Source organism: Mastomys coucha, unplaced genomic scaffold, assembly GCF_008632895.1.
Source record: "Mastomys coucha isolate ucsf_1 unplaced genomic scaffold, UCSF_Mcou_1 pScaffold22, whole genome shotgun sequence".
Lineage (NCBI taxonomy): Eukaryota > Metazoa > Chordata > Mammalia > Rodentia > Muridae > Mastomys > Mastomys coucha.
This window is the reverse complement of record NW_022196905.1, coordinates 176132604-176142867: the sequence shown is the minus strand read 5'-3', so window position 1 is coordinate 176142867 and position 10264 is coordinate 176132604. Positions and strand designations below refer to the sequence as shown.

At 45.2% G+C, this 10264-nt stretch overlaps 1 long non-coding RNA gene across 2 annotated transcripts in view; it reads right to left on the bottom strand.

The window, feature by feature from the left end:
• Nucleotides 1–5085: 5085 nt before the first annotated feature.
• The window catches only part of LOC116071336, a 7122-nt gene continuing 1943 nt past the window's right edge, over nucleotides 5086–10264 (bottom strand). Inside the window, exons 2-5 of one of the 2 annotated variants that reach the window (XR_004110831.1) lie at nucleotides 9158–9291; nucleotides 7059–7123; nucleotides 6204–6262; nucleotides 5086–5399 (exon numbers count right to left, since the gene is read on the bottom strand). This is a non-coding gene — a long non-coding RNA (uncharacterized LOC116071336). The remainder of the gene's footprint in view (nucleotides 5400–6203; nucleotides 6263–7058; nucleotides 7124–9157; nucleotides 9292–10264) is intronic. The other variant, XR_004110830.1, reaches the window with a different exon arrangement.

Genomic DNA, 10264 nt, shown 5'->3' with positions numbered 1-10264 from the left:
AAAGCAAGCTGAGCAAGCCAGGGGAAGCAATGAGTATGTAACATCCCTCCATGGCCTCTGCATCCGCTCCTGCTTCCTGACCTGCTTGAGTTCCAGTCCTGACTTCCTCTGGTGATCAACAGTCATATAGAAGTAAGCTGAATAAATCATTTCCTCCTCAACTTGCTTCTTGGTCATGATGTTTGTGCAGGAATAGAAACCCTGACTAAGACAGCAGTGAACGTGTAAACTTTGTGCTGATTCTACATGGCAAGAGCGTTTCAGAACCCTTCATAAGTTGTTGAGTGAGTGTGTATAGGAAAGATAGCAACCGCTCGGCGTGGTTTTTCCCACAGGGTGTTAGAAATTTTATCAACAGAGCAGTAATGTGTGGAGGCTGACGTACTCACATCAGAGAAGACCATGAGATGTTATTCTCCTGAGTTTGTTCTCCCAAGAATAAGTGTTGATAAATGAGTGGCCCTGGACTGGAAGTGGCTTAGCTGATAACATGCTGCATTCACATGAGGACTTGAGTCCCAGCCCCAGCCCCTACGGGAAAGCCATAATCATCCCAGCCCTCGGGAGGTAGAAGCGCGGGGGGAGGGGTTGGGAGCTTCCTGGACAGCCAATCTAGCCAAGTGAGAAACCCTGTTTCCAAATAACAGTAATAGAGCTGGAGAGATGCTCAGCAGTTCAGAGCACTGACTGCTCTTCCAGAGGTTGAGTTCAATTCCCAGCACCCACATGGTGACTCACAACCATCTGTAATGAGATCTGATGCCCTTTTCTGGTGTGTCTGAAGACAGCTACAGTGTACTCACATACATAAAATGAATAAATCTTAAAATATAATAATAACAATAACAATAATGATAATAGTGGGCAAAATGATTAAAGATGCCTAACAATGACCTATGGTCTATGTAAACACATCCATGCACTTGCTTGCATGCTCGTGCAAGAGCACACACACACATGTATGCACACACACACACACACACACACACACACACTGAACTCTGATTATGCATCAATCAAGTTCAAGGCTGATTGGCTTAGGCCAAATGAGGAAACTCAAAAGAAGAGAATGTGAAATGAGAAGACCCCCAAATTGCTCTCCCTATTGTCACATAGCATGTGCTCCCATCCTATGACATCATCTTCCATGCGACCTACTCTACAGACAAGCACAGGCTAGCACCATGCTCTTGGACCTCCAGAAATAAACCTCTTTAATTTATAAATCATCCAGTCTCTACTATTTCACTATGGTAAAGTAAAATATAACTAACTTCTATAGGTTGACATTCTGAGTGAAGGCACATAAGAAGCCTTAAGCTAGAGCCACCTGGAAAAAGCAATTCACATAGTGAGACACAGGGATCATGAGATATCAATGCTAATTATCATTTTTAAGTTGCTAACTTTTGGTAAAGATTAGTTTGCAGCAATAGATGACTTAATATAAAAATGAATCACGCCAGTTGATTCAGTGATGAGCCATATTTAACACACTGATAATAATGTTAGAAGTCGTGAAATAGTCATTGCAGGAAGAAGGCAAGCAAATGGGATATAAGAGCTAATAATTACCACCCTAGGAAGTCAATAGGCACCTCCTGAAACTGGAACACCAAAACCCAGCAAAAGGCCAAGTGTGGTGCTCACATCAGCACACAGAGATTGAAGCGGAAGAATTGCCTTGAGTCTGAGACCAGCCCAGGTCAGACCCTAACTCCAAAAAAAAACAAAAAACAAAAAAACCCAAAAACCACCAAAATCTGTTATATAGAGAATATGGAGGGAAAACGTGAGAAAATTACCGAAAATTATTAAAAGGCCTTACTGCCAGGAAAAAAAAAAAATCAAACCCTCTTAAGATGGTAAAAGGTAGTTAAAAGACCTGATGCCACCCCTAAGGTGAATGATTTAATGGTACGTGATTGTTTTACATATTTATCATTTAATAAAAATAGATTTTTTTTTTTTTAAAAAAAGGCTCTCCCAAGTATCTGAGTGGCTCGGAGATGCTGGGTTTGAGGTGACTGAGAAAACTCACTCACTTCTGACGCGGAGGCTTAAAAAACTGAAAGCTTTCTTTTGTGAGGGCTGAGGGAGATGGCCAGGTGGGGATCTGAACCGCGGCCTGAAGAGATGCTGTATGTTTATAGAGGATGTTGTCTTAGTTAGGGCTTTATTTTGACACAAGAGGTTAAACAAGGAAGTGAACATTGGTGACTGGGCCTTAACTGGGATACCTGGTTACAGAGTCCCTGAGTCAGGTTTTGCAGCCAGGTCTCCTCCTGGACTCTGGCCTGGAATCTAGAGTGTCAAGGGAACCAAGGAGTGGACAAGCTTCGAGGAGTCCGTCAGTTAAGTCACTGCGAGTAACACCTTTACGGCTTCATTTACAACCTGTGTGCCTTAGTTTAGATAACAGGACAACAGCATCTTCCGTCTTTACATCCTTTACAGGCTAACAGACAAACAAACATCTGAAGAGGCAGGATGGGAATGAAGCTTTGGGGCCTGGAAACGGGAACTCAGTTTTGATCCTGCCAGCAAGGGGGATCTCGTCCCTGAGGTGGCTAAACTCAGGAAACGGCCTCCTACCAGGAGAGACACTGGTGGACAAGGAAGTAGAATCCTGCCCAGCTTCCCTCGGAAGTATTTTTCTTTTTTTCAGGCAGCATCAGACATCTGCTGTTATCTAGCAATACCAACATCTGCTACAGAGCTGGAAGAGGCAACACAATGTTTCAGATTCCAAAAACGTCTCAGCACTATCCTCCCTCAGCAGGAATCACAGGGAAGACAGCGCTGTCTAGTTTTCTACCCTACCTGCCTGCAAAAGAGACCTGGGCGGGTGGGACACCCTCCTGTACTCAAGCTGGCCTTGTCTCGGGTTCTCTTCCTTAAATAGGAAGACCAATGGCAAGACAGCACCAGCATGTTCTTGGTTCCTAACTTTTTATGTTACACCCAAAGTAGTCCACTCAGTGAATGAATGAATGAATGAATGAATGAACGAACGAACGAACACGCTCCCAAGAAAGAACTTATGGGCATCTTAAACTATTATTACGGCAGAGCGTGGGGGCGTCCATGTAAACACACATTTCTTTTGCCCTTGTCACCCTGGAGATGCAACAGAAGGATCCAAAAGCGGGCAAAGCTAGGTGTCCATGTCGCCTGAGCTTTCTGGAGCAGTGTAGAAGGAGAGAAAAAGGTAAGGTACTCACACGGTCACCTTAAGACGGTCCGGGCGTCAATACCTTCTTTTTATCAGTTTTCTCTCAGACTTCATTATGGGTGTCTCATTTGGCTGGGGAAGGCATAGGGACTCTGCCTACAACCTTCCCAGGTAACTCTGTCCCGTGAGAAGATTCTCTAGGGCACTTCTCTTTGGCCTGGAAGCTCTCCTCCAGGGAGCCTCCTGGGAGGAGAGGAAGAGTACTAAGTTGTCAACGTGACTGTAGGCTGACAGTGCCTCACAGCTTCCCCATCTTGTTTCACTCTGTGAGGAAGCACTACATGACCAGGAAAAAATAAGAGCAAGCTGTAGGCCTGCCATGCTAGGGCCTCTTGGCTTTGGAGTGGTGGGGGAGGGGGTGGAATGGAGTGAGAATGGGGGTGGGAGTCTCCGTGAGGGCTGAGGTGTGGGGGCTCTTGACCCAAGAATAGTCCTAAGTTGGGGACTGGAGAGATGGCTCAGCGGGTAAGAGCACTGACTGCTCTTCCGAAGGTCCTGAGTTCAGATCCCAGCAACCACATGGTGGCTCACAACCATCCGTAATGAGATCTGGCACCTTCTTCTGGTGTGTCTGAAGACAGTTACAGTGTAATTACTTACAATAATAAATAAATCTTTAAAAAAAAAAAAAAGAAAAGAATAGTCCTAAGTCGTCCCCTCCCCTACCCCACCCCACCCCGAGTCCTAGAGAGAGTGGTTATGGGAGGCTCCTCCTCTAGATGTGTTCAGATACAACACACAGTACAGAGCCATCCCCTTGCTTGGGGACCTGAGATCTCACATCCCTGCCTTAGAAACCACTTCCTCTTTGGCTCCACAGTAGTGTCCCCATAGTCTTACAGAGCTTGTGTCCCCACCAGTGTCTCTCCTGGTAGGAGGCAGTTTCCTGAGTTCAGCCTTGCTGGCAGGATCAAAACTGAGTTCCCGTTTCCAGGCCCCAAAGCTTCATTCCCATCCTGCCTCTTCAGATGTTTGTTTGTCTGCTAGCCAGTAAAGGATGTAAAGACGGAAGATGCTGTTGTCCTATTATCTAAACTAAGGCACACAGGTTGTAAATGAAGCCGTAAAGGTGTTACTCGCAGTGACTTAACTGACTGACTCCCTGCATCTTGCCCACTCCTTGGTTCCCTTGTCACTCTAGATTCCAGGCCAGAGTCCAGGAGGAGACCTGGCTGCAAACGCTGACTCAGGGACTCTGTAACCAGGTATCCCAGTTAAGGCCCAGTCACCAATGTTCACTTCCTTGTTTAACCTCTTGTATCAAAATATGACTGTCACTGTAGCAGCCCAGCCCAGCCCCCTTGCGTTGGGTTCCCATCTGTGGTGGTTTGAATAGGCTTGGCCCATAGGAAGTGGCAAGCAGCAGATGTGGCCTGGTTGGAGTAGGTACGGTCTTGTAGGAAGAAGTGCATCCCTGTGGGGATGGGCTTCGAAGCTTCCTCCAGTGGGGAAGAGATCCTCCTCCTGGCTGCCTGCAAGAGAGATAGTCCTCTCCTAGCTGCCTTTGGATCGAAATGCAGAACTCTCAGCTCCTCCAGCGCCATGCCTGCCTGAACACTGCCATGCTTCCTCCTATGATGACAATGGACTGAACCTCTGAACCTGTAAGCCAGCCCCAGTTAAATGTTTGCCTTTATAAGAGTTGCCTTGGTCATGGTGTCTTTTACAGCAATAAAACCCTATCCTATATAAATGTACAACTTCCCTTCAGGGGCGTGGTTCAGATCCCCAACTGGTGGCCTTGTTGGAGCAGGTATGGCCTTTTTAGAGGAAGTGTGTCACTGTGGGGATGGGCTTTGAAGCTTCTTCCCCCAGTGGATCCCACAAATGAGTCCATTTACATATTGTGCTAGCCTCTTGTTTTCCAAATTCATCCCTGAAACTGGTCTGAAGAGCAAAGAGAAACAAAGGGCAGGAGGGCTGATCCTAAGCTCTGTAGGCAGGTACCAGGGGCTGGGATCCCATCAGTCAGCCTGCACCTGCTCCAGCCAGTGGTTTGCATTTTCATGAAGAGGAAGCCTCGTGCTTCGTGCTAGGGGAAATCTTGTTCTGCGTCCAAGTGTTGAGCTGTGTGCAGAGAAGAGGGCTGTGAGCTTTCAGGGAAAGTGAACTTCTCCGTGTTGTTCGCTCATTCTGTGCCCAGCTTCTTCTCATTTTGGAGGCTCTGAGGGAGACGAGATATGAGATCTAAATCCTGAGCATCACCCTGGTGCTACTGGTCATAGGGGTAATGACGCAAATCAGCTAACACAGAATTCTCAATAATTTAAAATTAATAAGTAATCATGGGGAGCCTCAAGCTAGTAGATGCCATCAAAGGGAGTGCGTTTTGCTGTGTCCCTTCCACCACGTTATCCAATAACGCAGCTTGCAGAAACTATGCTGCAGTGACTGTCCTTATGTGTAGAAAACAGAATGACGTCTGGGTTGAAAATAGATCTTAAGTTATTGATTCATTGATGAATTTGCAAAGTGTTTTTAGGAGCTAACTACGTTCTGGGATTCAGCCATCATTGCTGAGGCTTGGAAAATGCTTTATCCTCTGATTTTCTGGATGATGTGGGGAAAAGATGGAAGGATCAATACAAAGGGGCAGGGAGAAATGGAGAGACAGATGGAGAGTGAAGGAGAGAGTGAGAAAGACATGTGTTGGCACCAAGCATAGACCTGGGAAGGAGGCGACCTGGAATAAGCCACTGATTGCTCCACAGCATGGGCTTGGCTCATTCTAGATGTTTAGTTTTTTTCTCATGCATTAAGAGCTCTATCTTTAAATGGGGCAGAAGAAATGTATAGTTACATGGATGGTCTCATGCTCTGTACTAATAATAGCTTAATATACCTATAAGCTCTTTCAGGGGGCTTTATTCATTCGACAAATACTAGTGGCCATGAATATTGAACAGCTATTAAGTCCACTTAAGATACATGTTGAGGATAATTTCAGGAAAAAAAAAAACCCACATACCACTTCTGATCATCTAGGGCTCCCAAGATCATTAGAGTAGTCAAATACAGCCTGGTCACCTGGTGGGATTTTCGTAGGAGAAATTCAAATCCAAATTAGTTATCTAGCAAAGGTCAAAGGAACCTGAATGTCAGGGTAAATAGGGATCTGATTTCAGCTATATTGCTTGACATCCCAAAAGCCTTGATCCATTTCTTCTGCTTGTGTGTTTTTGTGTGTGTGTACATGTGTGCATATATCTGTGTTATATGTCGGGGTCTTTCCTTAATTTCTCTCCACAATTATTTTTTGAGACAGAATCTCCCAATGAACCACAAGCTCATTGATTCAGCTAGGCTGGCAGGTCAATGAACTTCAAGGGTCCATTTGTCTCCACTCTGGTAACAATGGGGTTACAGGGGTTTGCTACCATGTCTGGCCTTTCAATGCATGTTCAGATACATTACTACTAACTGGGCCATCTCTCTGGCCCCAACTTCTCTTCTTCCAACCCCAACTTCCTCTTCCTCCTCCTCCTCTTCTTCCTCCTCCTCCTCTTCCTCCTCCTTCTCCTCTTTCTCCTCCTCCTTCTATTCCTCCTCCTTCTGTTGTTCCTCCTCCTGTTCCTCCTCCTCCTGTTCCTCCTCCTCCTCCTCCTCCTCCTCCTCCTCATCCTCCTCCTCCTCCCGTTCTCCTCTTCCTCCTCTTTCTCCTTCTCCTCCTTCTCCTCCTTCTCCTCTTCTTCACTATGAAGCCCTGGCTGGCCTAGCACTTGTTATGTAGACCAGGCTGGCCTCAAACTCATAGAGATCCACCTTCTTTCACCTTCCTAGGGCTGGGTTAAAGGTGTACACCAACACATCTGGCAACATTTACCTCTTTAAGCCACAGTTTCTTCATCTGCAAGACTGGGATGAATAATGCTGAGTCACAAGATTTTTCTGAGAGCACATAAAATAAATCCATGTCAACCATTTTCCAGTGGCTCATAATAAGCACACAATAGCTAATTCTTGTAAGCATCTTGAAAACACTTTCAATTCTGAAATGTGACTTTCATCCACTTTTTTTCCATCCAAAGTTTAAATAGAAGTGTTCTACGGAAGAAAGATACAAGAGCATGGAGCCATGTAAACTTTCGGGAGAGCCCTGTTTGACACCATGTGCCTGAGTCGCCCTGTCAATTACTGCTCACTCTTTTCAAGCCAAGGAGCCATGAAATACATAAATATGCAAAACCCAAGCTTCCAGATGTTGGTAGCTTATTTTCTTCTTAGTTGATTAGGCATAGGTGTAAATTAACAAGCAACAAGATTAACTTGTAATAGTCTCTGTCTCATTCCACAGACTCAGCTTTGCAAGTCTTCCCTCCCAAGTCTGGGACCTCTGACAAGCATTTAATGAGCTCATCCTCCAGGGAACAGATGTTGTTACTTTTTAATATATAAGAAAATAAGATTTGCCTGAAAGGTGGTAAGAACAAGTCATTGTGATCAATGTATCCAAACAGTCCTGAGAACCATCACAAATAAACCAGAAGACATATTAGGCAGGGTGTGTCAATGACAAGCACTTTTGCAGCTGCGAAGATGGCATACTTGGTGCACAAGCATGAGGACCTGAGTTCAAATCCATAGCACTTAGAGTGCAGAGATAGGCAGAACCAGGAGTTCTCGTACCAGCCAGCTTCTCCAAAACAACGGAGTCTCAAAGGAACAGGCAGGGACAAAAGATACCTAGCATTCTCCTCTGGCTACAGCAAACATATAGTCACACATCCACACACACACACACACACACACACACACATACACACACACATCCACACACACACACACACACACATACACACATAGACACACATACACACATACACACATACACATACACTCACACACATACACACATACACACACACATACACAGAGAGAGAGAGAGAGAGAGAGAGAGAGAGAGAGAGAGAGAGGGCACTTTTGCCAGTACTTTAACTAAACATGAGTCCTAAATCATAATTACAGGAAAAGATCACCTTCCTTTAAATTATTAACTAAAAATTGCTTTTCCCATAAACTTTCCCAGAAACGACTTCTCTGACCTTCCCGCGGGTATTTTAAGAGAAACTAGTTTCAGGCATTCTTGAGATGTGCATGCATCTTCCCTAATGCTTTATCTTTGTGTGGCTACTCTGCTTCCGTGCACAGATTTGGAACCTTTCTCTTCATCTGTATCTCTCGCCTTCCCAGTCATCTTTAAAGAGTGAGTCAATAGCAAGACAAAGAAGATATTTCACAGAAAATTCCCCGAAACATTTTTGCCGTTCTCCAAACAGATTGCTTTATGAACACACTTTACCCACGCACATAAAACAGCAAGACAAATTTCCCTTCAAAAGAAAATAGGTTGCATGCATCTTTAACTTTTGCTTTTCAATTAGAGTAAGCAATAGCATTTCTCCAAAATGCAAGACAAACGGCCCCGCATGGTGCTTATTCCATTTTGATCACTAGCTAGCAACGGGGATATAGATGACCAGCCATTCAATGTGAACTAACTCCTACTTGTGGCGAGTCCTGGACTAGGGTTACTGCCACCTGAGCTAGTCTTGGAGAAGGTAGAGACATGACATGACCTTCCAAGCAGTAGAGCATCCTCTTTGAAGAGTGAAAGGTGCAAATTTGTAGGAATGGGCTCGGGAATGAAGCCAGTGCACCTGTCAAGAGGACAATTGTCATGCCTTGAGCAAGAGTGTGGCTGGTAAAGAATAAATTATTTTGTTCCTCTTGACTCAGTCCTTAGTCCTACAACAGGAACCACTCAAGCCTTGGTTTCCTTGTCCTTCAGCAACAGCTGCTGACTCCCATTACCACCCATTGGGAATTGGGGACTGGGCAGGGGGTGGGGAGGCTGGGACAGAAGAGTCGGGTCCTTCCCGAAGTTGTCCCTGCTCGGTCAGCATGTGGGCAGTAGAAACAAACCACCTGGAAAGCAGCACGTGGCCTAAGTCTGCACTTCCGATGACTGCGTGGTACAGCGCGTGGCCTAAGTCTGCACTTCCGATGACTGTATGGCCTCCAGCAACTGACTCTGCCATTTTTGCTTCATTTCCAACCTATAAAGTAAAGACAAAAAGATGCCAGATACCAACTCCAGGAGGTGTCTGCCAGGGTTTAATGCAATGATGCTTGTAATGACTTTCCTTGACAGGGTTGTGGAATCAAACTCCGAGCCTTGTGCATGCTGTGAAATCTGTCTACTGCTAGGCAACATCCCGAACCGTGATTTTAGATGAATGCATACCAGATTGGTGCTCTTTGTTCAAGCCACTTTTTTTTTCCATTTAAAATGGAAACATTAACGCTATTGGTAGTTTAGAATTATGACAGTCTCTCTCTCTCATATATACACACACACACACAGTCATGCACACACACACCAATGACATATAAAGTTGTGACATTTTTTGACCTTATACTATTTACTTCCCCCGATTCTTCATTTTCTTTTAAAATAAGTTATCTTAGCTATACCGTTGTTTGCCTTAGCCATGGAGGAAGCTCAGAAGTTCATGATAACTGTTGTTTCCAGCCCAATGAAGCGAGCATGTGTCTCCTTGCCTCCACTCAGCCCCACTGCTATTTTACTGTATCTGTTATCTGCTAAAAGTAGAGGTTATCCTTCCATTTTGTGTAATCTTGTGGCATACAGAAATTTTGGATAAGAAAAACTCACTTAGCCAGGCACTGCAGTACACATCTTTAAGCTCAGCACTGGGGCAGCAGAGGCAGGCGGATCTCTGAGTCTGAGGCCAGCCTGGTCTACAGAGTATGTTCCAGGGTATCCAAAGCCAAAATAGGGAAACCCTGTCTCAAAAAACAAACCAAAACCAAACCAAACAAACATAGCCTTGACTTGAGTCTCTCTTCCACCTTGCCCCACAGGTACACTGCTTCCCTGGGTTGTGGCTGATTTAGAAAGTGAACATTTCCTTTGCTTGCTTGCTTGCTTGCTTGCTTGCTTGCTTTGCTTGCTTGCTTTGCTGGCAGGCTGGCTGACTGACTGGCTGGCTGGCTGGCTGGTTGGCT